Here is a 27,879-nt window from a genome sequence, read left to right on the forward strand (position 1 = left end):
TAAGGGACAGTTATCATTGTCCATGTGGACATTAAAGTCACCCAGGACAATGAACTTTGCGTGTCTCAGTGAAAGATCAGCGATCAAATCGCACATCTCCAACAGCTCAGACGGCTCACAGTCTGGGGGCATGTAGACCAGTAGTCCAGCAACAGCAAAAGTGGGGGAGATTTTAATATGGAAGGACATTGCTTCAATTTGTCTGGTCTGATCAATTCTTTGATATGAGATATCACAGTGGTCTATTGGGATCACAGCAATCCCACCCCCCTTCTGCTCCCCGTCCGGTTAGCTGTGACTATTTTATAGCCTTCTGAAATGGCTAGCAGTATATTGGGGTTGGAGCATTCCCTCAACCATGTTTCAGTAAGAAACATGATGTCAAGAGTTTTTGATTTAAGTGTTAGCCAGATGTCATCTCTGTGCTTGGAGAGAGATCGACAATGGATTAGACATGCCTTGATAATGGGCCCATCGGCTGGTGTCCATGATTTAAACAATGTTTCTACACTGATGCCATTATGTCTGCAACCTTGGGTCTGTCCTTTACTAAGAGAAAAGGTGCATGCCTTGCAATATCCCTATAAGCCATCACCATCTAGTTTAATGGTTCTTGGACCAAGGCTTGTTGGCAGGGTGCCACCTCCCATGGACAGCTCAAGCAGTTATGCCTGGACCAGACAGTTCTGGTAATACGGTCCAGACAGGCAGAGTGGCTGGCACTGGACGCGGACGGGTGCAGACGGGCTTACCTTGGGTGCGCGTCCGCTGTCCTTTCCTCTTTAAATGGGAAGTGCCTGTTACAAGAGTTCCACCCACTATGGTGTCAGAAGGCGGCTGAGCTGAGTGTTGCTGCCAACCCCGCCCTCCACACAATCGGCAGCCTACCGTGGTGGAATGGAGCAAGTGGTGGTATGAGAGTGCAAAATGTGCAAAGTGCAATACAGGCTAAAATAATTTAAAAGCACAGTTTTAAAAATAGAACGCTTTGCCCCTCAAGAAATTCCCCACAGTCGGTAGCCGCGAAGCGGCCCTAATGTGAGTCGCTGCACGTCCGCTGTCCCATCCGCTTTAAATGGGAGGCATGCGTTGCAAAAGTTCTGCCCACTATGGTGTTAGAGAGCAGCTGAGCTGCGTGATGCTGCCCACCCCGCCCTCCTCGCAATTGGCAGCCTGCTGAGGTGGCCGGAGCGAGTGGCGGTAAGAGAGTACAAAATGTGCAAAGTGCAATGCAGGCTAAAAGAATTTAAAAACACAGTTTTAAAAATAGAACGCTTTGCCCCCCAAGAAAATCCCCACAGTTGATTGCCGTGAAGCAGTCCTACCTTGAATCGCATAAATACACCAGAGAAGCTATAATGCATCTCATCCTCATATCTGACCATGCCAGAGTATCCATCTCATTGGAGTGGAGCAACTCTGTGGCCAAAGTTAGGCAATGGTTCTTCCCGGATGCATTGGCCCGTGACAAAACACTGCAGGATACACTAAGAATGAACATCAGGGATTACTTCCAACTAAACAACCCTCAAGATACCTCACTTACTAACAACTGGGACGCATTCAAGGCAATAGTGAGGGGTCAAAGTTTGAACTTGATGGCCGCCCTTAACAAATAAAGAACCACAGAACGGCTGACACTAGAAGGGGAATTGAGAACCCTAGAACAAGCCCATAAACCTAACCCCACTCTAGCCCTCCAAAGAAAGGTCACTGCCGTGAAAGGGAAACTAAATGCGATTTATTTTAATACGGCTGAACTTACACTACTACGCCTCAAGCAGACATCTTATGAGCATGGCAACAAGGTCAGATTGCATCTAGCCTGACAATTAAGAATCAGAAGAGAGAAAGATTATATTTATAGACATACAAGAGCTCTCAGGAGCCACAATGCAGGAAGACCTAGGAAAAGCTCAAATATTCAAGGAATTTTATACTTCATTTTACTCTGCAGACCAACCCAACACATAGACACAACTAGACTATCTTAGCTATGTAGATCTTACACAAGTCACACCAGCCCAGAATGAACAACCAGGAGAACCAAAATCCGACGAGGAAGTACGTCAGGCAATAGGGACCTTGAAACTACACCAATCCCCAGGCCCAGACAGCTGACAACCCAATTTTACAAAACCTTCAGCGCAGAGTTAATCTCCCACTTGACCAATCTCATTAATCATATTGCAGACACCAAGCAGGTAACTCATATCATGCGTGAAACCCTTATCACAGTAATCCCTAAACAAGGGAAAGACCCACAACATTGCAGTTTCTATCATCCCATAACACTCCTCAATATAGATGCCAAATATACTCCATTGTACTGGCCAACCGATTAGAGAACGTGGTGCCGGGCTTGATTCATTCAGACCAATCCGGCTTCATCAAGGGCAGACAAACACACAACAATGTACGAAGAGTAATCCACTTAATAGGGAAATCTACCAAAAGCAGATTCCCGCAGTACTGCTTGATGTAGATACCAGGAAGGCATTTGACAGAGTGGATTAGTCATTTCTATTCCATGCCCTTCAGAGATTTGGCTAATGCAAAAGGTTTTAGCTACGATTTGGGCTCATTTTTAGGGTTGGGCGGAATTTGCGTAGTCGCACTACGCAAGGCTCTGTGAAACGGAAAAAAAATCTTCGCGAGCACGCAGTGTTCCTCAAACTCGTGGAATTGCTTGTTCCACCCGTTCGGGATGCTTTTTTCCAGTTCGCAAATGCTTTTTGCGTGTTCGGGGGGAAATATCTTGTGAACACGCATTTTCAAAGCACGAACAAGCAAAAAATTCTGCAAAACTGCGGATTGCGGAAAATATTGTCGATTCCGCGTTCTCCGCGGAATGCGAAATTGCCCACATTCCGCCAATTTTGCAAGCGGAAAGGAATTTACCACCCAGGCCTAGTAATTTTGCCACTCCCAGTGCCAGAATACTGATCAATGGGATGAGTTTGGACTTCTTTTTGCTGACCAGGGAGACAAGACAGGGGTGCCCACTCTCCCCACTCCTCTTCAAGCTTAGTATTGAACCCTTAGCCACAAAGATAAGAGAGAACCCGACAATCAGGGGTATTACATTTGGTCTCAATGATCACAAGATCTCACGGTTTGCTGATGACATGTTACTGACACTTACTGACCTGCAGTGATCCCTGATAGCACTTCAGGAGGAGCTGGGACGTTTCGAAGTGGTGGCAGGTCTCCGCATCAACCTACCCAAGCACTTTCTCCTTAACCTAACATTGTCAGAAGCGGAGTTGGGAGCACTAGTGGCTACAACGTCATTCCAGTGGGTAAAAAAGGAATGAACATACCTAGATAAAAAAACTGGCCCCCACGATCTCGGTTGTTTGCAGCTAACTGCCCACTTCTCCTACATCACTTAAAAGCCGATCTCAAGAGATGGTCACCAATTTACCTGTCCTGGCTAAGCAGAATACATGCCATTAATAGGTTGTACTACAAACACTTCTATATCTGTATTAGAGATTGCCCATCGACCTGGACAGGGAATACCTACAGGGTGTCCACACACTCCTAAAAAAATATATTTGGCAAAATAAAAGGCCTTGTCTTCACTTTCTCCTCCAGAAATCAAAGGATATGGGAGGACCGGTATTTCTTGACCTGGTTCTCTACTATAAAGCGGCCCAGCTATGAGTAATCACAGATTGGTCGCAATCTGAGTCGGACAAACATTGGCTGCACCTGGACAGGGCTATATCAGGAAGGGAAACCGAAGTTAGACCGCCCCTCTAATGCCTACATAAGTAACCCCAAGAAAATAACCCTGAAAGCCTGGGATGACTTACTAAGACAGATTGCATGGACAATGTTTCCCTCTCCGTTTACCCCCAGACACCATAATCCAGCTTTTTCACCAGCATTATAGCCAGGGCCCTTTGATGGATGGAGGGAATGGATATCTAACCTTTGCAGACATTTTTCACAACTCAGACATACCAACTTTTGAAAACTGCCAACGCAACTTCCACCTTCTGAACACAGAATATTTTCACTACGTTCAGCTACGTCATTGGGTTATACAACACGAGATTCGAAAAGGTGGACCAGGGATCTGATGCCACTAGAACACTTCCTGTTGCACACACTACCCTCCAGGCCACCATGCCACCATGCCACCTCCAATTCTGGGAACGCCCACTGGGTCATGACATCACGGATGCACAACGGAAGGCTCTATCGGAAGATATAAGGCGGCACAATCACTCCCTGGAGCAACATAGCGCCCACTATAAGATACTCTATGACTGCTACCTATACCGCACCTAATTATAAAAGATATTTCCCAACACATCAGACCTCTGTTGGAGAAGGTGTGGGATACTAGGCAATTTTTGCCACATATGGTATGATTGTCTGACAAATTGTCCCTTTGGACTGAAATCCTAACCCAAATTAAAGAGATTCTGGGTTATCCTATACCAGACACCCCTGATGATTTCACGCTTCTAAGCCTGCAAGATGCATGTCTGAAATGTCACACTATGGCAGACCATGCAATAATGTGGCTCTGCCTTGGGGCAGCTAAGGCGGCGATTCCCGCAGCCTGGAAGAAGAAAGATGCCCCAGCCCGACACAATGGCATGCATGACTGTGGCAAGCATTTATTATGGAGCGAATGAGCGACATTTATAGAGATGACTTTAAAAACTTTGAATACGCTTGGGGCCCCATGATCAGTTATCTATCTAGAGGACTCCCACTGATCACCTGTCCCTCGAGGGTGAAAGCATTGCACCTCTTCCACCTCTATTTTTTTTAAAAGAAGTGAGTGGACACACCGGGTTATGTGTACTAATACTTCATGAGTAACCTAGACATGCCTATTTTGATAAATCATTTTCCACCCATTGATATCTGATATGTGTTATTTATTTTTATATTTGATATTTGTTATTTATTCTCAACTTTTTATCTCTTTACATTTTTTTATATAAACACATTTTTGTTATTTTTTTGGTACAAAAGATAATTTTACATATAATACATTACAGTGATTTCACATTAAATAGTTCTTAAAATATCATCACAGATTGTAACTTAATCCTTAAACGCAGAAATTAATTCCTTCAATGCGTTTCCGCCGTTCGCCTTCCTCAGGAATTCTGCATTGTTGTTTTCTACATCAACAGTGGCTACAATGATGAAAAATAATACTTTAGTATTCGATCTTATTCAGTATCTTATTCAATCTCCATGTCTAGCTGGTTACTTCTGTCACTTTGTCTTTATCTATGATTCTATTTATCTGATATAATTGTGAATTCTCCCAAGTGATAGGCAAGCCCTGCCTCGCTGGGTGCTGTCATATCTACATATACATACATTTATTTACAAACCTTGTACATTACTTTACATCTATTTCATCTTTCTATATTATTATATACAATATATACATCAATATCCAAATTATTCAGTAAAACGTATACATTCAGACATACTTAAACGGTCTCTTGCTTGCAGATGGAAGCTTCATAGGTGTCAAGATGGCTTATTGTAGGGTAAGGGGCCCGGGTAAATTTAGAGGGAGAGATATGCTTAACAAAAAGGTGCATCCCAATTCTATCTTATGTGCTCTAAGTCCTAAAAGATTAACTGACAGTATTTTTCTTTCTACACTCACAGTTTTTAGTATTCTAGTACCTTATTTAATGCAACGTTGATGCCTCAGTTAGGTATACGTGTTAATTCGTAACAGAATGACAGAGGTCCAGATTCTTCCTTCCTGAAAAAGGGAGATGTGCCTGTTAGCCTATGTTTATTACAATAAGATATTTCTGTCTCTATGCTACTGATCGGATGACAATGGGTGTTTTTTACCTGCGAGGTGGCGTGGCTGCCTAAGGGTCCTGCTGTCGGGTTAATGGGATACTTCTATTGCGATAATCAGCGTGCAACGCTGCGGTGGTTTAACATATAAGAAGACAATACATGCACATCGTTTGGGTTTAAGTTCAATTCATTACGGCTTTTGCTACCTTCTGCTTGAAAGTAGAAAAATTTACCTGAATTAAATCCTTGGGGTCTTTAAATGTAGTTTAAATGGCGGTTTCTGATATCTTATGTTCTGATGCGGTCTTCTGTGGATTGCCGCCTCCTTATATTTGACTATGTATCTTAAAAAACAAAGAAAGTGTATGTTCTAAGTTATTTCTAAATTTAATAGGTTGGCCGTGCTGCACTATTTACGCGTCTAACTAATTATGCTTCTTTAACATACCTGATTTGTTGACGGAAGGGCTTCTACGCGTGCCGCTGGCCCTGTTGTGTGTAGTCCTTACGCTGGTTCAGTGGCCACAGAAGACCGCATCAGAACATAAGATATCAGAAACCGCCATTTAAACTACATTTAAAGACCCCAAGGATTTAATTCAGGTAAATTTTTCTACTTTCAAGCAGAAGGTAGCAAAAGCCGTAATGAATTGAACTTAAACCCAAACGATGTGCATGTATTGTCTTCTTATAGGTTAAACCACCGCAGCGTTGCACGCTGATTATCGCAATAGAAGTATCCCATTAACCCGACAGCAGGACCCTTAGGCAGCCACGCCACCTCGCAGGTAAAAAACACCCATTGTCATCCGATCAGTAGCATAGAGACAGAAATATCTTATCGTAATAAACATAGGCTAACAGGCACATCTCCCTTTTTCAGGAAGGAAGAATCTGGGCCTCTGTCATTCTGTTACGAATTAACACGTATACCTAACTGAGGCATCAACGTTGCATTAAATAAGGTACTAGAATACTAAAATCTGTGAGTGTAGAAAGAAAAATACTGTCAGTTAATCTTTTAGGACTTAGAGCACATAAGATAGAATTGGGATGCACCTTTTTGTTAAGCATATCTCTCCCTCTAAATTTGCCTGGGCCCCTTACCCTACAATAAGCCATCTTGACACCTATGAAGCTTCCATCTGCAAGCAATAGACCGTTTAAGTATGTCTGAATGTATACGTTTTACTGAATAATTTGGATATTGATGTATATATTGTATATAATAATATAGAAAGATGAAATAGATGTAAAGTAATGTACAAGGTTTGTAAATAAATGTATGTATATGTAGATATGACAGCACCCAGCGAGGCAGGGCTTGCCTATCACTTGGGAGAATTCACAATTATATCAGATAGATAGAATCATAGATAAAGACAAAGTGACAGAAGTAACCAGCTAGACATGGAGATTGAATAAGATACTGAATAAGATCGAATACTAAAGTATTATTTTTCATCATTGTAGCCACTGTTGATGTAGAAAACAACAATGCAGAATTCCTGAGGAAGGCGAACGGCGGAAACGCGTTGAAGGAATTAATTTCTGCGTTTAAGGATTAAGTTACAATCTGTGATGATATTTTAAGAACTATTTAATGTGAAATCACTGTAATGTATTATATGTAAAATTATCTTTTGTACCAAAAGAATAACAAAAATGTGTTTATATAAAAAAATGTAAAGAGATAAAAAGTTGAGAATAAATAACAAATATCAAATATAAAAATAAATAACACATATCAGATATCAATGGGTGGAAAATGATTTATCAAAATAGGCATGTCTAGGTTACTCATGAAGTATTAGTACACATAACCCGGTGTGTCCACTCACTTCTTTTCAAAAAAATACTATACCTTGCTAGGGTTTATCCTTTAAGGCAGGGGCCCCGTTTTTTCCAAAAAGACCTCTTCCACCTCTAACCAGTGAAACCTTCTCCACTAGAGCACAAACCATGAGATACATCCACAGCCCCACATCACCCATGTCTCCCGGTCGTCCCTGTTTTTTTGCTTTTAAAGTTTGTTTTCTTTCTTTCCCCTTCTCACCTTTTCTCCCAATAGCTGTAATGCACTGCCAACATTTTTTTCTCATTAGATTGTAGTTAACAGGAGGGAGAGGGATGGGGAGGAAGGGAGGGTTCAGTTTGGGGGGGGATGTTGAAGACATTTTATAAGCATCTTGGTAATTCTCGAACAGGTATTCAAGCAAGATAATACCCAGAGGGACCGAGAAACACTGTACAAGGATATAGATACAAGGCAGTTCTAAGGGATGACTCTGACTTAATGTACTAACATGCTTTGGGGCATAAGCATCATTGTTTTTTTGCAATCACAAAGGGGCAGATTTGCAGAATCTGCCCCTTTGCGATCACAGTTTTTGCAGCTAATTACTTAAATAGCGATTTTTGCATTTGGGATGCATTATTCCAATGCAAAAATCGCTATTTAAGTACTCACAAAATTTGCGATTACTTAAATTGTGATTCCATTTAGGGAATCGCAAATTGCAATTCCCTTAATGCAATGCAACAAAAAAAGAAAATTTCGATTTTGCTTCTAAGAAACGCAAATTACTATCAACTTAATGTTGATGGAAATTTGCGAAAAAATAAAATGCATTTTTCAAAGTTCCACGTTGCACACATACATGCACTTGGGGCATGTGTGTGTGTGCAACATGATTTTTAATTGCACTTTCATGTGTGCAGCAGAGTGTCCTTTTGGCACCCTTGCCCAGTTGAAATTGTGTGCGCAATTTGCGAGTATCTATTTGATACTTGCAAATTGTGCATGCAATTTTAATTGATTTCTATGGGCCTCTAGGCATCATTGGGAAGCCTTATTTGCGATCCGCAATTTGCAAGTCGCAAATTAGGAATGTGTAGGAATCTCATATTAATTTGCGATTCCTACATGCATAAGGAATTGCGATTCCCAAATTGCGATAACTTAAAAATTGCAATTTAGACAACGCAATTCCTAAGTTTGATGCATGTGGCCCTAAACGCTTTTATAAATCAATAAAAACAGAATTGCTAAAAAAAATCTCATTATAGGTCCATTTTGCTCTGAGTATATTGGTTGGCATTGGAAAATATGTCCTACATCTCCACACCAAGAATCTAATGAACTCAAAACAAGGCCCTATGGGTTATTTTCCTACTTCTTGACGATCAACAGTTAAGGGAGTCACTAAAATCTACCCTGGAATAGCCAATATTTTTGGGATCTGGTAGCATATAGTTGGTTGGAGCTTCAATATGGAATAAAATGCAAATCCTCCATACCAGTATTTTTGACTAGGTTAAAAAATATCCAATCCTAATACTTTTTCTATATGTTCAAGAACACAGAATTCTGTCTATTTAGAAATTGTGTTTCTGATTGGCAGAGGTATGCACCATGTCCAAGTAATAACCACAATTCCTGTCCGGGCAAGTCTTAACACAACTAAAATTATTCTTTGCTCACCCTCTGGTAGCTTGCGCAGAGCAGTCAGGCTTACCTTAATAGGCAATGTGTAGGGTTTTCGTTGAACACTTAAACAGTAAAACTATTAAAGCACCACAAAACGATGAATAATGTTATAAATAAAACAAGAACAAAAGAACAAAAATCCATTGTGTAGAAGTTGTGAAATTAATTTTTAAAGATTAAATGCAAAAAAAGTACTTAGAAGCAGTAAGCGTCGGACTCGGATAAAGTCAAGCATTCAGACCAATTGTGATGGAATGCTGACTGGATAGAGGTACCCACTTACACCAGCTGAACAAATGTACCTTGAGCCTTACTTTGAGTCGACAAAGATGTGGGGTGCAGCCGAGTGATGCGTCAGTGTTCCCCATGCAATTGGGGTGATGCACCAGATTTGTCCATGCATTGGAGGCAATTAACAGTTCCATAAGCAATGCTCTGTTTTTGAGGTATGGCTCTTTCAAATGTGATGAGCCTAGTTCACACTGTAGAAGCAATGTGTTGATCTTCTCCACACAGTGACAGCAATGCATTGGTTCCTGAAGAGGCAGTCCTGGATGCAATGTGGCCGTTTTGAAAGTGATGCACCAATCCTGCTTCAGCAACAGTAGCAAAGCATTGATTCTGCTCTCACAGGATGCATCGGTTATACTGGAGCAAAACAGCTAGGCATATTTCCAATGGTCCAGGACTGGAGTCTCACCACTTGGCTGGACAGACTCACAAGCAGTAGAGTTCAAGTGTTAAAGTAGGAGCGTTGTAAGTGTTTTGAGTACCTGAGATTAAAAACAGAAGGAAAGCCAGCAAATCCTTCGAGTCATCCTGGGTTCAAGTAATGCAGATCCAATCATTCTCACCCAGGCAAGAAAGAGCAGCAAGCAGCAGTGAAACACAGAAAAGCAGGAGTTCAGCAAACAGAAGTCCAACAGTGTGGCAGTCCTTGAGTAGCACAGCAGTTCCTCTTCTTCCTGGCAGAGAAGTCATAGGTCCAGATGTGTACTGAAGTTATTGTGACAGGGGTCCAGTACTTCTACCTAGTTGTTCATTTATTCATTCCATTCATTATCTGTATTTGGTCTGTTTAAAAAATAGACCTTAAAAGTACTTAGAAATATTGTTCATAACCGTAATTACACATAGAAATTTAAAAATAATCTATACATATGAACAGTTTATAAAGATATATATTCACAAACAGCTTTAAAATTCCACAGTGCATCAAATAACCACACTTGAAATATGCAGGAAGTGCTAAGCCATATTTCATATATGATTCTGACTTAATTATCCGATCATAGTTTTTCTAGCTCTAATGGCATCTTTTAAAAAGCACAAACACAATAAATGGTTTCAGATGAACTTAGAAATTGAAAGTGGAGGAGAGCTCATCTACAACATCAGAAACCTAGCCTCTGTAAAGGAGGTGTCAGAAAGTGATTTTGTGCAAAACTGTGCAATTTGCAAAAGACCATGAAGTGCAATAGTAATTGCACAGAGTGATTGGTGCAGGGACAAGTGGATACCCTTGGGTCTAAAAATGTTTACAAAAATAAGGACCAATGTATTAACCCTGCTCTGAAGCAGAAAAAAATGGACCCCTCTTATCTTGACAAATCCAAGGATAAGTACAGAGAGTCCTCTGTCTATAAAAGACTACAATAATTCAAAACCAAGGGTTTAGCTAACTCTATTTTCAATCTTGTGTTTGCACGATAATCCTTACATAATATGGTCACATCCTCCCTGACATTTTTATGTATACAGCAGGGGTCAGGGAACCAAGTAGATAGACCCAGGTATCCAAGGATATCCTGAATATAGCTCAACCAAGGTATGGAGTACACCTTGTCCGACCTTAAGCAGCCAAGTATGAGATCCTTACAAAGTTTAGCTACTGGACTCAGCTAAATGCTAACCCATAATAAAAGTGGGGCCAGTTGAATCTTATCTGCAATAAATCCCTGTTTTAATTCAAAGTGGGTAATAAGGCTGGAGGCGGACTGTGGTAGATTCAGCATCAAAATCTGCAAAGAACAGCTTTTCATAAAAACCCCAAACTCCTGCACCATAAGTAGCTACGCTAATGCACTACGAATTATATACCTTCAGAGGGGGTAACACTGTCCCACTAATATCCGGCCTGATTATATTAGCATATTTACTTAATTTAAGGCTAGCCTGGGCAAGATGGAAGTTCCACAAATCTGATGAACTAAAAGTTAACCCTTGATAACAAACGTAGTCAACGCTCATCTGTCCATGCCCATTGATAATAATTGTATTTAACCTTAGTTTGCCCACACCACAAAGCATAGCATGTGACTTGGTATAATTCGTTTTAAAGTTCAGGTTTTGCATAAACGAAGCAAAGCAGTCAGTCATTCAGTCAAACCACTTTATTCGATTAATTAAAATCATACAAAGTAAAAAACACATACATTTTTAAAAAAACACAAAAACTCAATTATTTACAAATATTTACATCAGAGAGGCACCATATTTTTAAAAAATCAAAAAGAATCATCCACTGTTACAAAATCCCCCCAAATCTCAAATAAAATGAACATGGATCACATACTGCTTCAACTCTAAAATAATTCATATCATAATAGCACTAGGAAATCTTTTATTCCTTAACCTCACACCAGAAACCAAAAAAACTGGCAATATTAAAAATGGACCATATATCATCTAGCAATTTGAAATCCCTTTCCTCTCAAAAGAGGGACTAAAAACCGCAGTCGGATGGAATCATAAAAACCACAAAACATGATGAAATGCAGTGTATCTTGAATAGAACAATCATCACAATGACACACAGTTAACTCTTCTGGTTTACACCATCCAGACAGGTTCCCCAATGAAAAGTGAATTAAGTTAAAACAAAACCTCATCAACAGCCATCGGTGTTAAGGTTTGGTCGGTATTCACCTGTTACAACGCATTTTTTACTCCGCACTACCACTACAACGCGGGCATTACAACGCATACCGTTACAACGCATTGCGCTGGGGGGCGCTCTAGGATAAGAGGTAAGTTTAATTTACTATCCAACACCTTCCCTAGGGTCCACGGGGACTGGAGTTAGAATAGTAAATTATACTTACCACTATCCAGCACCCCAAAGCGCTATGCGTTGTAGCGGTATGCGTTGTAAATACCGCGTTGTAATGGTACGCGGAGTAAAAGTATGCGTTGTAACGACATACATCCGGTTTGGTCACAATTCTTAGGTTTGGTTCAATCAGGGGGGAAGTACTTAATAAAAAAAACCGAGGGTTTTTGTAACTCTACGTCCACCAGCTCTAACATTTGTAAATTCAAAAACTGTGATCTTACCAATTTTACATCTTCCTTTACAATCCCGTCTGGGTTGTTGTAGATGTCAACCCGCCCCAGTTTGTTAAACTTAGATTTAATGTATGACAGCCAAGGAATTCTTCTGGCCTCATCTAGAGCAATACAGTCCCTTAAAATGTAATGATTCAATGTTATCTCTGGATTAAGCCAAGTTTTAGTCCAACATACTAGAGGGGCCAATCTCAGCTGGTCAGTCACGTATCCCTGGCCTAATTCCTGATGAATGGAAAAAGTCGGGGTAGATTGAGGTACCGACAAAAGGGTGCATAAAACTTATTTTCAGCCAATTATACTTATAGCCCCAAATGGCAGCGCCATATGTGGAGATAGCCAGACACTTGGATCTATAAATAGCAAGAATTGCATCAAAAGCCCGTGCTCCCAACCTCTGTGGGAACCCCACTAAGGCTGATGTCGATCTAACCACCGCATTTTTCTTTACTCTAAATTGGGGAACCCAGGACCCCTTATTATCAAATACCACCCCCAGGTATGTAAATGAGGACACTTTAGATACCGAAGCTCCATTACAAAAAAAGGTCTTAACTTTTCTGTTATGGCAACCAGCTGTCATTACATAAGGTTTGGACATATTCACTACCAAGTCCAGAGATTTCATATGCGCTCCTAAAGCATCTAACAGTCTCTGGAGGCCTATAGCCGTACGGGAAAGAAGCCGAGTATAGGAGGACAGGAATAATTCTGTTCCCTACACGGGGCGTATCCGGACTAGCTTCAACCAGGTCTTTTTCTATGTCATTTATATAAAGTGTAAAAAAGAAGCAAAGAAGTCCACCTGATGTCTAAGAGCATTTGGAGTGAGGGCTACCAATATCGCAACGTCGGCATACAACAGCGCAGGAATTGGGGAACATGCAATTCTAGGCATGTCTGGGGGGAGGAGGATAAATAAACTGTTAAATCATTAATGTACAAAATAAATAATAAAGGTACCAATATGCACCCCTGCCTCACACCTTTCTTCAATGGAAAATCGTGTGAGAGCTCACCATAAGAATTTAAGCGAAATCTAGCTGAAAGATCTAAAGTAGGGATTAATATTTTACAGTCCTTTCCTTTGGAGACAAGATCCAAAAGCGCCCAATCATGTATGTATAATTCCATCTCCCTGTTTAGGAGTACAGTTTTATATTTAGTATGTGTCAGGTAGATTTCACTCCTTAACCTGGGGCATGCATTTAGTACTTTTCTCCGCTTTAAGTTTGCTTGGGAATAGGCCCCAATAATCCATCTCCATCTCGGATCCTATTTCGATGTGCAAATTGTCTTTAAACCTTTTGCTGCTAGGTCTCCCCGTGCTCAACCTTATTTTGGCTATTTGGGGTAGTTCGAGCTCAGGCCGCTGTAACATTTTATCCACCTATGGTATCCATGCCAAATTTGCAACCTTTTCTTCCAACATCATGGGGCTGTTAATGGTACCGGGGTTTGTGGATTCCCCTGAAGAGGGCATAGAAATTAGCCAAAATACAGCAAAATGTTTTTTTTTTGGGGGGGGGGGCAAAACAGTGCTGCACAAGAAAGCATATGCATGTAGAATTCGCTATTAAAATGGCGATTCCTAGACATTCCTTAATTGCTACTCGCAAAATGCTAGTCTCAATTAAGGAATGCTGTTCCATTCATTCCTATGGGCCTCCAGGCCCCAAAGGCATGTGTGTGCACAACATGAAACTTAAAAAAATGCACAAACTGCATTTTTAAAAGTTTTCGCAAATTACCATGAAGTTGAACTTCATGGAATTTTTTCAACTCCTATTAGCGAAATTGTTGATTTTATAACTTTGATGCATTGCATTTAAGGAATCTCAATTTGGGATTCCTTAAATGCTATTGCAATTTAAGGAATCACAATTTAGAGATTCCTTAAATTGAGATTTTTGCATTTGGGATGATGCATCCCAATGCAAAAATACCAGTCACCAAGAGGCAGATTGTGAGAATCTACCAGGTGGTGTCCGGTGTTTCCTTTGATGCATGTGCCTGCTGGTTTTTTCCCTGCAACGGTATCAACAAAGTAATTCTGTGCTGACATCACCATCTTCCCAGCTTTTAGGGACAGGCTGACTTTTGTAGAAAAACCCATTTTGTACACAGTTTTGGCATTTTACTGGGGCATAGCCTATTTATGCTACTTTTTGGGCTTTCAACTTCTTTCTAATTAGTGGTAGAAATGGTTCTGAACGCAATAATAGATCCTGCAAAGTTATACATTTCTAAAAATCATACAACATTTTGATTTAAGTGAGGGATCATTTGTGTAGATCCTTCAAGTTTTTTTATAGAAACTAACAGTTGAAAATAAGAAACATTGAAAATGATTTGAAGAAAATAGCCATTTGGGCCAACATTTTCAACTGTAACCTTTTTTAAGTATGACAGATTTTTTAAAGCAATATACTGTTACATCCAATGGACCCTTCAGTTTGTGGGGATATATAGGATTTGTAGGCTCACCAAGAACCCGAGGAACTCAGAGCCAAGAACTGAGCAGTGTTTTGCAATGTTTTTTCATTGTGTATTAGATATATCGCAATTTATTTGGTAAAATATAAAGAGTAAAAAATCGGTACCAAGGACACCAATATATTTCTGAAATGGTGAGGAAATAGAGTCTAGAAGCATTATCTATTTGCAATTCTCCAAAATTGTGGCAACCAATACTAGCATGTGAAATATAGGAAATTTTTCAAAGTGGCATCTTTTTTACACATTGTCTTACATTTTGAAGACAGAAATGCATAGAAAGTCAATAGGTAATAACAGTGACAGGAAACTGGCCAAAACTGGCCAAAACACAGCACAGACACCAAATTTTTGCACAGAAAACTAACAGTTTTGTTCAAAGTGCCTAACTGTGGGTTTTGAACCCTAGCTCTTTCAGAACCTAGGGAAACCTGACAAACCTATAAAAAAAATTATTAGACACCCAGGGAAATCCGGGAGGGGGTGACTTGTGTAGCTCCCACTAGGTTCTGTTACCCGGAATCCCTTGCAAGCCTCAAACTGCAAAAAAACACTTTTTCCTTACATTTCTGTGATGGAAAGTTCTGGAATCTTTGTGCATCCACACAATTCCACCCACCCCGCATTCCCCAAAACTGTCTAATAACAATGGTACCTTGCTTGTGTGGGTAGGTCAAGTGCCCGCCCAGGAAAAAGGCTGAAACGCAAATTGAACACACCACATTTTTACAGTGAAAACTGACCCTTTCTTATCAAATGCATAGCTGTGGATTTTGAACCCTAGCTCTCCTGGCACCCAGAGAAACCTAGCAAACCTATACATTTTTTAAAGTAGACACCTAGGGGAATGCAGGAGGGTTTGACTTGTGTGGGTCTCACCAGGTTCTGTTACTCAGAATCCCTTGCAAACCTAAAACTCCATTTAAAAAAAACACATTTTCCTCACATTTCTGTGATGGAAAGTTCTGGAATCTGCGTCGATCGACAAACTTCCACCCACCCCGAATCCCCAAAACTCTCTTGATAAAAATGTTACCTCACTTGTATTGGTAGGCTAAGTGCCCGTGACAGGAAATGGCCCAAAACACAAAGTGGACACACCACATTTTTACAGTAAAAACTGACCCTTTTTTTGCAAAGTGCCTAGCTGTGGATTTTTCACCCTAGCTTTGCCAGCACCCAGGGAAACCTAGCAAACCTATACATTTTTTAAAACTAGACACCCTGGGGAATTTAGGATGGGGTGGCTCATGTGGCTCTCACTTTGGGTCCACAAACTTCCACCCACCTCACATTCTCCAAAGTCTCACAATAAAAATGGTACATCACTTGCGTGGGGTGGGCCAAATGCCTGAAGCTGGGAAGGGTCCAAAAATTATTGTGAAGACATCAAAATGACCAGGTTTTGAAAGGGGTATCTGGGGGAATGCTGGGTGGTAGGAAATTTGTGTAAGCAATTTGTGTTTTCACTGTAAAAATGTGGTGTGTCCACGATGTGTTTTGGTCCATTTCCTAGAAGCGGGCACTATTGCTATCCAAACAAGAGAGGTACCATTTTTATTGGGAGACTTTGGGGGATGCAGGATCAATGGAATGTTGTGGATCCACACAGATTCCAGAACTTTTCATCACAGAAAAGTGAGTAAAATTTGTTTTTTTTCAAAGTTTGAGGTTTGCAAGGGATTCTGGGTAACAGAACCTGGTGAGAGCCACACATGTCACCCCCTCGTGGATTCCTTTGGGTGACTAGCTTTAAAAAATACACAGGATCTATAGGTTTCCTTATGTGCTGACAGAGCAAGGGTCCAAAAGCCACAGCTAGGCACATGGCAAAAAAGGGTCAGTTTTCACTGGAAAAATGTGAACTGTCCACATTGCGTTTTGGGCTGTTTCCTGAAGTGGGTACTAGGCCTAACCACAGAAGTGAAGTACCATTTTTATCAGGAAAAATATTTGGGGACTGCTGGGTGGGTGGAAATTTGTGGACCCACGCAGATTCTGGAGGCTTCCATCACCAAAATGTGGGGGAAATATATATTTTTTACAAAATTTGTGAGGGCAAGGGATTCTGGGTAATACATTCTGGTGATAGCCACACAAGTCTTTACATCCTGGATTTGCCTGAGTGTCTAGTTTTAAAGAATGTAGAGGTTTGCTAGGTTTCCCTAGGTGCCGGCAGAGCTAGGGTTCAAAATCCACTGCTGTGTTCATGTTGCATTTTGGGCCATTTCATGTCGCTGGCACTAGGCCTACCCGCACAAGTAAAGTACCATTTTTATCAGGAGACTTGGGGGAATATTGACTAAGTGGCCCCTCTTTGCTCCACTTAGATTCCAGAACCATTTACTACAGAAATGTGAAGAAAATTTAGAGTTTTTCACTACGTTTGAGGCTTACAAGGGATTCTGGGTAACAGAACCTGGTGAGTGGCACACAAGTTGTCCCATACTGGATTCCCCTTGTTGTCTAGTTTTAAAAAATGTACAGGTTTGCTAGGTTTCCCTAGGTCCCAGCTGCGTTAGGGCCCAAAAAGCTAGCCACTTTGCTAAAAAATGGGCAGTGCCTAGTGGGCTTTCTTCAGCCTGGAAAAGGCATATCAGGGGCTATTGGCCTGATATGCCCCCAAGTGTGGCAGAAAGACTGCAGCTATATTTTGGAGGGGTGGGTGCATTCTGGGCAGGCCCCACCCCTATGTTTAAAAAAGTCAGCATAATCCCTGGCACCTAGGGGGCTCTCTTCCCCGCTTGTGTGTGTGTGGGGGGCAGATCAGGGCCTATTGCCCCCATATGCCTCCTGAGGGGTAGAAAGGTTGTGGTCATTTTTTTGGGATGGGAAAGTTGGCATGCCCATTCTGGCTATCCCTCACCCCCTACATTTTATACAAAGCGTAATCCCTGGTGTCTAGTGGGCTTTCTGCCCCCCCCAGGGCCAGGTCAGTGGCTACTGCTCCATATGCTTCCTAGTGGGTCAAAAAGACTGTGACATTTTTTCTGGGAGTGGGGCACTGGAATACGTATTCTGGGCAGCCCCTAACCATAAACTTAAAAAAAAATCCCTGGTGCCTAGTGGCTTTACTGACTGCCCTGGGTAGCAGATAAGGGGTTATTGCCCCATCTGCACCCCGGGGGGAAGAATGACTGTGGCAATTCTTTTGGGGTAGGGTACTGGCATGCCTATTCTGTGCAACCCCCACCACTAAATATAAAAAATAATATTAATCCCTGGTGCCCTAGTGAGCTCTCTGCCCCCCCCAGAGGCAGTTCAGGGGCTACTGCCCCCATCTGCCTCCTGGAGGGGCAGAAAGACTGTGGCATTTTCCTGGGGTGTTGGGGTGATTGGCATACCCATTCTAGGCAGCCCCCATCCCTGAACTTTAAAAACATATCCCTGGTACCTAGTGGGTTTTCTGTCCTCCGGGGGGCAGATAAGGAGTTATTTTTCCGCTCTGCCTCCTGGCGGGCAGAAAGTCTGCAGCATTTTTTTGGGGAGGGTGCGTGCTTTGGAATGCCCATTTTGAGCAGCCACCACACTTGAAGTTTGGGGTAAAAATCCCTGGTGCCTAGTGGACTTTCTGCCTTCACAGGGGGAGATAAGGGGCTATTGCCCCTTCTGCCTACCGGGGGGCAGAAAGACTGTGGCAATTTTTTGGGGGTGGGGGCATTGGCAAGCATATTCTGGGCAATCCCCAAACAGGGACCCACTTGATAATAAACTTGGTTCCTCTCAAAACACGAGGGATACCAGATCATATATAATCTTTATATATTTAAATTTTTTCAAACTTATAACCTATGGTTAGGGTGGGCCTTAGCCCGCCCATACCGCCGAGGTTACACCTTACGGTCCTGACGAATGCCTGTTTAAGTCATAACACATAGGCAGGAACATGTTGACCACTTCCTAGTGGACTTCGCTGAACAATCTATTCAGCCCTAATGTCCCACACTTTGTTTTTAACTATGTCTGATTGGCTTTTAATAAAATGTATTCTTTGAAACAATCGTGACATTTTTAACACTCACTTGTTACTATTCACTGCACACGAACTACTAGCTTCGCAGTAGTTCTGGAATTAAAGCAGACCAGGGTGGTACTTGGCCTCTCCGGGTAGGGCCCAATGATGGAGCATGACACAAACTAGGTTGGTGAGTGAGGGCTTTATAAAGAACCTAGGTTTTTTTTTTCTTTGTGCTCTACCTTTATTGTATAAGTAAAAGGCACACTCGTCTGTTGTTATGATGAAATTTACCTTGAGGAACTGAGAGTGTTCCTGTATATACACTCTTCCCTCCCTCTCGTTGTTTCTCAACAAATCCTTTCCTAAAGAGCCAGTTGCCGGATCCAAGGAAAAACCCCACTGCATATTATAAGAAATTGATAGAGGCGGCCTCCTCCACAGTGAAGATGCTAGCTGACAGTTATTTTTTGGTTGTTGGTACCAGTGGATATATGGAGACCAGTCCATACGCAGGACAATGCCTTGGAGCTGGGTGGCATATGGGATGAGATCAGAGCATGGGATAAGGAGCGCAAGCTTGGTGAGAAGCCCAAAGTAGAGCTATTGGCTTTACCGGGGCGTATTATCACCTACATGCACTCCCTTATCCTATGGTGGGTTACTGAGGCAGGTTACTCCAAAAGGTTCTGATGATAGGGACAGCACCCCATGAGGGAGGTTCGACCCATCTATCATCCTGAAATTCCGGAACTGCGCAACTCCACACATACTGTAATACGACCGCGAGTCAACGCTCGGTTTCAAGAGCAATGGATCTGCACTACTTGAAAAAGGAACGAGGTCCTTTCCCTAAAGAGTCAGTTGCCGGATCCAAGGAAAAACCCCAGTGCATAATATAAGGAATTGACATAGGCGGCTTCCTCCGAAGTGATGACGCCAGCTGACATAGTTTTTTTTTTGGCTTGTTAGCACCAGTGGATATATGGAAACAGGCCCAAACGCAGGATCATGCACTGGAGCAGGGTGCACATGGGCCAAGATCAGAGCATGGGATAAGGAGCGCAAGCCCTGTGAGAAGCCCAAAGCAGAGCCATTGGCTTTACCGGGGCGTATTATAGCCTACATGCACTCCCTTATCCCACGGAAGAGAGTGGATTAAGATAAGTTGACTGCGTCTCATGAGAAGAAGGACAAGAGTGTGTTGGAGTTCTTTACCAGATTTGAAGGGGTGTTTCTAGATTTTATTGGTCAGGATTTGTCACAAGAGGGTGGTGTCCGTTTGTTTGTGAACAGATTTGTCACTAATTTGGTCCCTGAGGTTGCAAGCCTCGGAAAGTACCTAGACGACTTCCTCTCCATTGGTCATATTGAGAATGGCACAGTATTATGAGCATAGAGAGAATAAGGACAAGGAAACTGTAGAGAAGAAGTCAAAAGATATGAAGACGAGGGTGTTGATGCAGCAAGTGGCAAGAGGAAGGGGAAGAGGACGTGGTTCAGGTTCAGGTCCACGGTCATCTCGATCTAACAGGGGTGGTGCTTCAGGTGCACGTGTGGCACCCAACCAATGTGTGTACTGTAAAAAAGACGGATATTGGCGGAACGAGTGCCCAGGACTGTTGCAGGGAGGTGGGGCTCCAAAAGGTCAGTGTTTTCAGAGACGTGGAGGAGGAGGCCGAGGGGGATGCAGTCAGAGGACATGTCTTACAATAGACAGAGCGGGAACTATTTTGACGACCCTCTGGGAAGACAATACTACCATGACGATTATGATATGGCCGAAGTGACGAGGTTATCTCACAGTTATGACAGCCAGGGGCAGGGCAAGGGACTAGTTCCGGTGCCTGTTGATCAGCGTGGACCTTATGTTACTGCAGATCTACGAGGTACTACTGAAAAAAATTGTGTTGATACAGGGGCTATGAATAGCTCTGTTTCCCGCTCACTGGTCCTGGGGGCTGCTCTGTCTGGCCACAACAATGTTTTGGTGGGTTTCTCAGGCATACCAGTTGTTAGCCCCTTTTCCAAGCCTCTCGCTTTGACTATTGGCCCCTTTACGGTTGACTCACCATTTCTACGAACGTCAGATTGTGGGAGAACTTACTAGGACTGGATTTATTAAAAAGGTTGCATGCAACAATTTACTGTTACCCAGACGGTGTTTGCATGACTCTTGGTCTGCAAGTGGCTTGTGACAAACAATGCCTTGCCAAAGATGCCCCCCTTCCTCCTGAGTTCCGAGATGTACCACACATGCTATAGTCTACAGGTGATACTGATGTGGGTTTGCTTCAGATCCCGCCAGTCTCTATACAGATCAAGGATAATGCAAGATTGCCCAGAATTCCCGAATACAAGATATCTTAAGTAGGATAAAGGGCTTTGTTGAAAATAATACAGGAATTGATTAAGTCTGATGTGGTTGAAGAGACAGCAGCGAATGTGTGCAATAGCCCTAGTCTCCCTACCCTAAAAAAAGAACAATTGGACTCTTCTGATGCCCACCCTGATGTTTATCGTTTTGTCACTGCCCTTAGAGAGGTTAATAAAATTGTGGTTCCCCAGTATACTGTGGTCCTTGACATTACAACGATCCTGACCATGATTCTTTTCAGTGATAGATTTGAAAAATGCTTTCTTTAGTATTCCAATCCATCCAGATAGCTGATATCTATTTGGATTTGCACTAGCCAGTCGGAGCTTTAGATTCTGTCGTGCTCCACAAGGCTATACAAAAAGCCCAAGTATTATGGTAATGTGTTGCATCAATACGTTGATGATCTCCTAGTGGCATCGGACACTGAAAAAGGATGTAAAGAATCTGTGGTTAAATTACTACTGCATTTGACACACCATGGACACAAGGAGCTCCATAGCTAAGTTCCAATATTGTCGACTGGAGGTCACCTACTTAGGATACCTACTGTTAAAGGAGGGTTGCAAACTAACACCAGAGCGCATAGCGGCTATCACTATTATGCCTGTTCCTAAGACGCAAAGCGAGGTACGCACGTTCCTGGGGATAATTCGGCATTATCTGCACTGGATCCCAAACTTTTTCTTACTAACAAAATCCCTTCTGTACCTTACCATTAAGGACGTGCATGAATCCCTACCTTGGACACCTGCATGCCAGCAAGCTTTTGAACAATGAAAGGTTGAGCTTTGTTCTGCTCCTGTTCTTGGTACTCCTGACTACCAGAAGTCTTTTGTGCTCTATGTACATGAGGCAGACGGTTGTGCGCTTTCTGTTCTAACACAGGGTTTCGGTGGTAAGGAGAGACCCTACGCCTACTTCTCCGATATTCTTGATAATGTCGCCAGAGCGCTCCTGAGTTGTCTGAGAGCTGACGCAGCAGTGGCGGTATCTATCAGACAATCAGCAGGGCTCATTCTTGATACGGACCTCACAGTTATGGTACCTCATTCTGTGGACATGCGTTTGAAGAAGACAAAGACGCAGCACCTCACCAGTGCGCGTCTCACTGGATATGAGCCAACATTATCTGCTCCGCACATTACCATCAAAAGATGCGCTAACTTGAACCCAGCCACATTAATACCCCTCCCTTTTGGAAGAAAAGGACAATGATATCCATGATTGCTTATTTCAGACCGAGGAGGAAACAAAGGGATGGGTAGACCTGACTGATGTTCCCTTATCTGACTCCCAAGGGGAACTATACGTTGATGAATCTGGGTTCAAATTGCCGGATGGCACTACTACTGCTGCGTACGCAATCACCATGTTACACACTGTAGTTGAGAAATCTCACATTCCATACCAGTCGGTCCAAGCTGCAGAGTTAGCTGCCCTCCTAAGGGCCTGTGAATGAGGAACTGGCTGTTAATGTCTAAACTGACAGCCAGTATGCGTTCAGGGTGGCCCATCATTTTGGGTAACAATAACACTATGGTAGGGTAGGACCCGGGGAATGTTTAAAGACCAAACTCTGGGAACAGCCCCAACAGATACAGAACAACAAAATAGTGCCAGAGGGTCTAGAAGAAAAGGTGGGTTTATAGTGTGCGAAAAACAAACAAACAACAAATGACCCATACGCTGACCTATAAAGGATGGTATTCAATGACAACCTGATAGATGGTCAGAGATACCCATCAGTCACCACTCGGAACCGCCCTTCATCATCTGTGATTTTTCAAAACCATCTATCCAGCTGTGTTTTTTTCAGACAGAAAGAGACCAAGATGTAAATAGATCTCTTACACTGAAAAAACAAATAGTATGGTATACCACTTCTCGAAACAAGTGAGTGGTAGAGTGTGGTGTGCCTGGGGGAGTGCAGTGCAAAAAAACTTGTACGTGAAAAAATAAAATAGAAAGGTGTGACTAAAATTGGATGAGGGAGCATAGAACAAATTTTATTCGGATGATACTCACTCCGCCAATATTACAAATTTGTTAGGACAGCTTGAGAAATGCGCTGTCTAGAAATGGAACCAGGTCGACATGTTTCAGCAATACGTGTACATAGTTGTCCTTGCTTTCTTCAGGACCTTACAACAAATGAATGCTACTGCAATTATAAAAGAAATAATACGTGACAACTAAGAAACAAAGTTCACAGACAAGTACTGAGATCACCTGCTGTTTCCAGGTGATGAGTCTTGTCTAGTTCCTTACAGTTTATGTCATTCACATAGCTAGTAAGAAGTGAAGACCTCACCCCACCTGGCAGTGGCTCAGGAGTAGAGTGAAGCATCACTCTAACCCTCGGTACTTCGGAGCCGGCGTCTGAACCGACTCCCAGTCAGTTCAGACGCCGTCTAAACCTCCCCAGTCCGTTCAGACGCCGGCTCCGAAGTATGATACTCCGCCAATATTAATTGTCTTATCTGTCTAAGACACAATCCTGGGAGGGGCACCCCTACACCTGCTGGTAATTTTGCACCACCTTCCTTTCCTTTCAAGTTTCTTCAGATGGATTTTATCGATATGGAACTAGTAAATAATTTGAGCTATGAACTAGTGGTAGTTTGTGCATTCTGTAAATGGATTGAGGCTTACCCCACTAAGGAGAATACAGCCATGGCAACAGCAAAGGCACCTTTAAAACAGTATTTCCCATGCTACGGATTGTCACTTGTGATCTGGAGTGACAATGGGAGCCATTTCAATGCCAAAGTCATTGATTTGGTGTGCAAGGGCTTGTAAAAAGGGTAGAAATTCCATGCAGTTAACCACCCCCAATCAGCAGGCCTTGTTCAGAAGTACAATGGTACTCTCAAGCTAAAGCTAGTGAAAATTCATGAACGTACAGGATTGCAATGACCAGATGCGTTGCCCTTAGCATTTTTATCTACAAGAGTAAACAGGTGCTACTCGCCACTCGTACAGCTGTCAAACTAGACAGGCGGAAGCACTGGGACCATGCATCGCACCTAAAGAAGGGCCTCTGCCGCTTCCATACATCGACTGGGTTCTAGATGGGATCACCGACCAGGTAGGTGTGCTGGTTCCTCGCTTCGCTCCTTTCTCCGACGCCCGGTTGAGAGGGGCACAGATGGACGATGAGAGTGACGAGGCCTTATTCGAGGTGATTACCCCTGAGATAAGGGCCGCCCGGATGCTCCAGCTCCTGGTGTATAAACACCTGAGTCCAGAGGCCCAACTGAATGTGAATTCTTGTCTCTGTGGATGAGCAAGTGCCTGGGCGTATCAGGTAAAATCTGCGGCCCGACCGAAGTACAGTGCACCAGCAGGGCAATCCAAGAGCTATGGAATGACTTGAGCTAAGGGTGTAGGTGCTGTGTGTTGGATTCCCAGACACTGCAGGAACGTAGTATGGCCCAATCCACTACCCTGAACCAAATGTCGCCCATGAGGTATATAACCATGAGATAACACTGGAGCCTAGGACAGGGGGTGGGAAAACAAAACAAAGGGGAATGGACGTCAGAAGGCTTCACCCAGACCTGGACTGCAGACCAACACTTGCCACCACCTCCACGCTTCTGTACCTAAGGAGTAATGCACACAATTACTTCTAAGTCCAAATACCTACTCAACAACCTCCCTCCCTTTCCATAACCACACTCCGCCATATAGAAGACATGATCTCCTTACTTGTTGGCAATACAGGATCAGCTTCGGGAGGTCCCGGCAGCAGAGAGAGCACAGAGTCTGCTGGAGGAGATTCTTAGTCCAGGAAAGTGTCACGGTAAAGCACTCCTTCACTCGGGGACTTTCAGATTTAAACACAGGTTATTGGGGGGGAAAGCCTTACTATGGGCATAAAAACCCCCCTAAGGACTGTCCTTATGCTAATATATACGGGCCTTGGACAAGTAAGGTACAAAGGAAACAAAACACAGCATCAGAGATTAGTAGCGTTCTTCGTGGTTTTCAGCGCGTCGGAAAGCAACCAAGCAGCCCATAACCATGTGGACTGCCTACACTGAATGCGGAATCCCAACGCGCTACACAGCGTCCATGCAGCGTCTTCCGAGTTACTCCCGCAGTGTATCCGCAGACGACACGCTTCTTCTTGCGGTAAGTGTCCGAGGGGGCTGGAGCTCCAGTATTCCTCGATGATCCAGACAAAAAGTTCCAATGGCAAGGTACAAGGTTCGGGAAGAAACTAAAGAAGCAGAGTAACACGGAGGGGAAAGGACAGGAGGTAGAACACGGCAACTGAAAGTGAAAACAGGGAAAAAACTAGTAAGGGAACACGAGCCCGTGAACCCAATTTAAACGGGAGCTTAGTACAACAACCCAGCACCTGGAACCCAATGCAAAAAGATACCAAGCACTGATTCAAGGGTGGGGTCGATCTTTAAACACTTCAGGGCAGGTCATGTGATGGCAAGGCATGGCCATAGAAAGCGGACTAGACCTAATTTCCTAACACTGTGTCTCTGGGGCCTGCTTTAGACTAGAGTGTAGAACACTGGTGAACTCCCCTCGATGCTGAACAGGATCATTAAGGGTATTTGCCCAGGAGGGAGTTTGCCCGATCCTGAAAGAAGAAGGATTTGTTTCTCAGTAAAGGACGCAATTGTTTCCAGCAAGGGTTGTGGTCATGCAGTTCCTCCATGGGAGTGCTTAATGAACAATAGGAGCCTGTCTGTGAGGCTCTTAATGGACACAGGAAAGAAGAATACCCCTCTGGTCAGTTGTATTTGTGGCTCCAATTCTTAAAAGTATTTTCTATGTACCTGTTTGGTGGTGCAATCATGAGAGAGGAGCATCCTCTCTGCGATGCAGCAGAATGGTCCATGGTGGTCCAGTTGGTCTACTGGAAGTAGGGTAGTGGTGGTGGTGTTTATTTTTATGGTGACAATAACACTATTTGGGGTAGTCTGGTATTTAGAGGAACAACACCCTGTGCATACTTTAATAGGGACTACCCCGGTTCCAGCTGAGCACTCGTTTATTACATTCGCCCCACATAAAGAAAGACATAGACAAACTTACAAGTAGAATGCATTCATCCAAATGCTTCATCAAGCACATAGCACTACTAATGCCAGGAAGTATTAGGTGTGTGGACTGCTCCCCTCAGTTATGCATACAAATGACTTACTGATATTGTTGCCCTTGTCATTTCTAGGTAGCTGTGAAGCCTAGTTTCAACTGCTCTCTATGGTTTCTATGCCTTTCTATGCGGATGCAATGAAAATTACTCAGGCTGACTATGAGGCAGTTTTAGATTATATAGTGGTACATCAAGGATATACACCTGGGGCAGATGGAAAGGAGGGTACCATACACCCTGACGCTTGTATAAATGTTTTCACAGTCCCCGAAAATTTCACATGGTTACAAAATGAAGTACTAGACTAGAATGTCACATGGTTACAAAATGAAGTACTAGACTTACAATGTCACTAAATACTTTAAATGTTTCCAAGAGTGTAATATCACTGCAGATAAAGCTATGCCGGTTCATTTGATAAATGCAACAGCTAGTTTCTGTGTTCAAGGGTCTGGTAATGTTTCTGTAGGACAGCTCCATTGTAAATACACATACCAATTGAATACCACTAGTAGTAACCTCTTGCTGACACCTCCCAATGAATATTTCACATGGGGGGAACAAGCTTATACCTGGCTTCCTAGAGGGGGGTCTGGCCGGTGTTATCTCTCCTTCCTTCTGCCACCTGTTTTTCATGCACCATCCAATTACCACAAATATCATAAGTTGCATTATAGGGACCTTCCTGTGCACCAGGTTAAAGGAGTTGTCAATACAGATGAAATTGGCCAAACAGTTACCTCCCTACAACAATTCACCGATATAATGAAGGGTATTGTTCCGTTCTGGGGTCTGTAGGAAGGGGGAGACTCTAGTTGGCGCAGTGCAACACTAGCGACAAGCAGGGACTCTCTCTTCCTCGTCAGGGCTGAGGGTTACCTTCCAGACAACCTCTGCTTACCCTCTAGGTAGTGTGGCTTAAGCAGTCATAGGCTAATCTTTGGGGGCACATAGGGTTAAACACTTGCAATATTACACCTTCACAACCAACCCACCACACAACGAGACCAAACTGTATTCTGTAAAAATATATATCTTTATATAGATTTTAAGCAGGCTTGTGAATACAGTTAACAAACTTTCCAATATTGGTTCCAAATTACTTAGTTCAAGTTGCCACAGTTCTTTCTAGCAATAAGCGTTCTTTAGGGCCTTCAGGCCGGTTCAACAAAGTTCTTGTGGAGCGGGCGGCTTCCAGGGGAGCTGTCCCACGTCGCGTTGCCTTCCCGGGGTCGCTGTTCGTTGCGGCTCTCAGCCGAGCAGGTCACGGGTCATCCGGGGCA

Source organism: Lissotriton vulgaris, chromosome 3_1 (assembly GCF_964263255.1).
Source record: "Lissotriton vulgaris chromosome 3_1, aLisVul1.2, whole genome shotgun sequence".
Taxonomy (NCBI): Eukaryota; Metazoa; Chordata; class Amphibia; order Caudata; family Salamandridae; genus Lissotriton; species Lissotriton vulgaris.